The sequence below is a fragment of the Hyla sarda genome, chromosome 3 (assembly GCF_029499605.1).
Source record: "Hyla sarda isolate aHylSar1 chromosome 3, aHylSar1.hap1, whole genome shotgun sequence".
Classification (NCBI taxonomy): domain Eukaryota; kingdom Metazoa; phylum Chordata; class Amphibia; order Anura; family Hylidae; genus Hyla; species Hyla sarda.
The window spans coordinates 421559388-421564744 of record NC_079191.1 but is presented as its reverse complement, the minus strand read 5'-3'; the positions used below and the strand labels follow the sequence as shown (position 1 = coordinate 421564744).

General features: G+C 45.0%; 1 long non-coding RNA gene across 1 annotated transcript; it reads left to right on the top strand.

Moving 5' to 3' along the window:
• Positions 1-4124: 4124 nt before the first annotated feature.
• LOC130363051 (uncharacterized) lies at positions 4125-4913 on the top strand. Its single transcript, XR_008891695.1, has 3 exons — positions 4125-4139; positions 4324-4517; positions 4619-4913. It is a non-coding gene; the product is annotated as an uncharacterized LOC130363051 (long non-coding RNA).
• Positions 4914-5357: the final 444 nt, after the last annotated feature.

Genomic DNA, 5357 nt, shown 5'->3' with positions numbered 1-5357 from the left:
TGAGGAGAATACAGAATGATATCAGTGACTACAGGTGAAGTCTTCTCTAAAGTGAGGAGAATACACAATGATATCAGTGATTACAGGTGACATCTTCCCTATAGTGAGGAGAATACAGAATGATATCAGTGACTACCGGTGAAGTCTTCTCTAAAGTGAGGAGAATACACAATGATATCAGTGATTACAGGTGAAGTCTTCTCTATAGTGAGGTGAATACACAATGATATCAGTGATTACAGGTGACGTCTTCCCTATAGTGAGGAGAATACAGAATGATATCAGTGACTACAGGTGAAGTCTTCTCTAAAGTGAGGAGAATACACAATGATATCAGTGATTACAGGTGACATCTTCTCTATAGTGAGAATACACAATGATATCAGTGACTACAGGTGACGTCTTCTCTATAGTGAGGAGAATGTACAATGATATCAGTGATTACAGGTGATGTCTTCTCTATAGTGAGGAGAATACACACTGACATCAGTGATTACAGGTGACGTCTTCTCTATAGTGAATACACAATGATATCAGTGACTACAGGTGACGTCTTCTCTATAGTGAGGAGAATACACAATGATATCAGTGACTACAGGTGACGTCTTCTCTATAGTGAGGAGAATACACAATGATATCAGTGACTACAGGTGATGTCTTCTCTATAGTGAGGAGAATACACAATGATATCAGTGATTACAGGTGACGTCTTCTCTATAGTGAGGAGAATACACAATGATATCAGTGATTACAGGTGACGTCTTCTCTATAGTGAATACACAATGATATCAGTGACTACAGGTGACGTCTTCTCTATAGTGAGGAGAATACACAATGATATCAGTGACTACAGGTGACGTCTTCTCTATAGTGAGGAGAATACACAATGATATCAGTGACTACAGGTGACGTCTTCTCTATAGTGAGGAAAATACACAATGATATCAGTGATTACAGGTGACGTCTTCTCTATAGTGAGGAGAATACACAATGATATCAGTGACTACAAGTGACGTCTTCTCTATAGTCTTTCCTTATCTAATTCAGATGTACATACCGCCAGGAATTGTTCCAGCTATATTTTCTCTCAGCAGAACTTGACGCCCAGATGGTTTCTATGTCAGCAGATTCTGATCCTCTATATGAAAACAATAATTATTATAATACTGCCAAACACTGTATTCTTCTAATACAGTACCGCCACACACCCTCTGAATATAATTCTGACACACTGTACCCCTGAATATGCAACACACTGTACCCTCTGAATATAATACCGCCACACACCGTACCCTCTGTACATAATACTATCACACACTGCACCCTCTGAATATAATACTATCACACACTGTGTTCTCTAAATTTAATACTACCACACACTGCACTCTGTGAATATAACTTGCTGTGCAGTGCACCCTCTGAATAAAATACCCAAATGTTTTGTGGCCCATAAAAAATGTACCACCCCAGAAATTCCTCATCATATACAATATACTTCTGAAATGCAGAACACTCTGTGCCTTCACATAGTAATAATGCCCCATCTTGTGCCCCTACATATAATAATTATGACCCGTCCTGTTCCCCCCACATAATAATAATGCCCTCTGTCCTATGCCCCTAACATATATTGCCCCCTGTTGTGTGCCCTTCACATATAATGCCCCCGTTCTTTGCCCCTCACATATAATGCACCCATCATGCGCCCCTCACATATAATGCCCTGTGCTGTGCCCTTCACATTTAATGCCCCTGTTCTTTGCCCCTCATATATAATGCCCCCATCATGCGCCCCTCACATATATTGCCCCGTGCTGTGCCCTTCACAAATAATGCCCCCGTTTTTTGCCCCTCACATATAATGCCCCCATCATGCGCCCCTCAAATATAATGCCCCCTGTGTTGTGCCCCTCACATATAATGCCCCCTGTGCTGTGCCCCTCACATATAATGCCCCCATCCTGTCCCCTCATTATATGTGAGGGGCACAGCACAGGGGGCATTATTTGTGTGGAGCACAGCACAGGGGGCATTATATGTGTGGAGCACAGCACAGGGGGCATTATATGAAATAATGCCTCCTGTGCTGTGCCCCTCACATATAATGCCCCCTGTGCCCCACACATATCATTTATATGTGTGGGACACAGCACAGGGGGCATTATATGTGAGGGGCACAGCACAGGGGGCATTATATGTGTGGGGCACAGCACAGGGGGCATTATATGTGAGGGGCACAGCACAGGGGGCATTATATGTGAGGGACACAGCACAGGGGGCATTATATGTAAGGGGCACAGCACAGGAGGCATTATTTCATATAATGCCCCCTGTGCTGTGCTCCACACATATAATGCCCCCTGTGCTATGCCCCTCACATATAATGCCCCCTGTGCTGTGCCCCACACATATAATTTATATGTGTGGGACACAGCACAGGGGGCATTATATGTGAGGGGCACAGCACAGGGGGGCATTATATGTGAGGGGCACAGTACAGGGGGGCCCCCTGCCATGTGCTCTTCCCATATAATGCCCCCTGTGCTTTGCCCTGTAGCCCCTCACATTAAATATTCCCTTTTTCGAAGTTTTTAAATCCCCCTCCCCCTCCTCCTGTACAATATAGTTCCCCAAATCCCCTGGGCCCTGAGCATTCTCTTCACTACTTACAGTATGTGAGCTGCGGGGACAGGATCTCCGGGCGCCGGCGCGATGATGTGACGTCATCGCGCCGGCCTCTAGTGGATCGCGTCCCCGCAGCTCACACACTGTAATCACAGCGTGTAAAAGTTTAGTGAATGGTGAAGCTGGAGCTTACAGCTTCGGCTCCACCATGCAAGGTGGTGGGGCGGGTGCTGTATACTGCAATCTCGGGGGGGGGGGGGGGGGGGGGCGGGCAATTGCCCCGTTGCCCCCCCCCCCCCCCCTGGATCCGCCACTGCTTTTACCGTAAAGGGTACAGCATGAAAACTAAACCTTCCAAAATTAGAAAAATTGCGGTTTTCTCATAAATTTCCTCACACAAATAGTATTTGTCACTATGCAGGACAACTGGTCATGCAAAAAACAAGCCCTCATACTAGTCTGTAGATGAAAATATAAAAGTGTTATGATTATTAGAAGGCGAGGAGGAAAAAACGAAAACGTAAAGATAACAGGCCCAAATGGGCTGAGTCCTTAAGGGGTTAACACATTTTTGGTGTTTTTCTTCCCAATTTTTCAATAGAAATACTTTAGTCACATGATGAAAAAAAATCACGACTTGTAATCAGAAAAGCCGGGAGAAAAAAAAGAAAACACCTATTATAATAATAATAATAATAATAATACACATTGGGGGAGATGTATGTAAACCTGTACAGAGAAAAAGTTGCCCATAGCAACCAATCAGATCACTTCTTTCACTTTTCAGAGGCCTTTTTAAAAATGAAAGAAGCGATCTGATTGGTTGCTATGGGCAACTGGTCAACTTTTCTTTTTCACAGGTTTTGATAAATCTCCCCCCAGTGTTTTTGGCAAAAATGCCACAAAGACGGCATCTTGGGAGAAAAGAAATGAGGGGGCAGTTTTTTGTGATGCTTTTTATTTTTGGCCAAAAAAAAAAACCTCAAACAAAAATGTAGTCGTTTTTTAAAGGAGCACTGCAGCTGTATATAACTTATCCGCAGGATAGGGGATAGTGTTTGACCGCTGGGGGTGCGACCGTTGGGACCCCCTGTGATCTCCCATACTGGACCCGGCACTGCCACGGCTCCGCGCGGCTAGTCCTCGTGTCGTCGGTTTCAGTGAGGTCGACGACATGAGCACTAGCCGCGCAGAGGTCAGACCTCCCCCCGCAATCATACACTTATCCCCTATTTCCTTTAAAGCTGAAATTGCTGCTGGGCATGCTGGGAATTGTAGTTTTGCAACAGCTGGACAGCCACAGGGGATCACTGATGTTGTATGTCAATCCCGCCCCCATGCTGCCTGATCTTGTACTGGCAGCAGGAGCCACAACCACTTTAAATCAATGAGCAAGATGGACGTCTGAAGAGGGATGTTTTTCTGCTCCACACCGCAGCGTCAGGGGCGTCACTCGTCTGACGTCCCAGCAGCCATCGATGCTCATTGAGCCTCCCGGAGCCGCACCGATCTGTGTAAGAAACCTATGGGCCCAGGCTGTTGGGGCCACCAAATGATATTACAAATACTGAGTGTCTGGTTAGGTGAAACAAATATATAACGCACCCATGGAGAGTAGCGCCATTTTAATAAAAATTGCCAAAAATCCCTTAGATTACAGTCATGCAGAATATGTTAAAAAGCTTTTTTGGATTTCAGCCAATCAGAGAGCAGCACTACTCAAATAGAACTCCCAGGAGGAGCAGCGTGTCACACATGTGATGTCATAACTACTTTGCCACCAGAGAGCAGCACTGAGCAGAAATAACACGGCTCCTGCTCATTGTTCATCAGTCAGGGGCCGATGCTGGACACTGTACCAGGGAATGGAGACTCATACACGACTGTGACTGGTAAGTGTCATATTGTTGTGTCCCAAAGGTCTTTAGTGCAGTTCCATGTGCATTTCTATAATAAACATGTAGATAATCCATCTTTTGTTTTCCTATCTTAGATGCACTATTTCCAGACGTGGAGTCGCATTTCTAGACGTACAGCAAAAAGTTGGATGAAGGCATAGCCCCTGGAATCACGCACATACACAGACACTTTGCCCAAATTCTAGAGGTAACCTCCTTTAGTATGCCCAGAGGAAGGGCAGTACAGTAGCCATGGATTCCCTACAGGTTTCCTCCCCTCTGGAGGTTTTTCCTGTCCTGAGTATTAGTTACTGTTCGCTCTTAGTGAGTGATGGAGGTTACATAAAATCCCTACACAAACATTTTAAGAAATAATAAATAAAGTTCCCCTTTTAAAAGTTCTTTGACTTGTTTGACTCATTTATTTTATTTCTGTATGTGAAAAATAGTGATAGAAAAATGTGGAGGACATGAGTTTTTTTATGTGTCCAAAGCTTCTCTCCTGCGTGATCTTCACAATACGGTGCGGAGAGAGGCAGCTGATGCTGGGTGGTACAGTTGCCGAGGCAACCATACGATACCCAGCAAGTTCCGTGCACAAGCCTTTTTCTGATGAACGGTACTTGTGCAGGGAGCTTGCTAGGGGTCATACGCTTGCAAAGGATCAACTTTTTGGGTATGTGCACTGGCCCTTAAAGGGGTACTCCACCATCTTATCCCCTATGTAAAGCATAGGCGATAAGATATCTAATAGTTGGCGGTCCTGCTGCTGGGACCCCAGTGATCTCCATGCAGCACTCGGCATTCTAAACATTCTAAGTAAGAGCGCTGGGT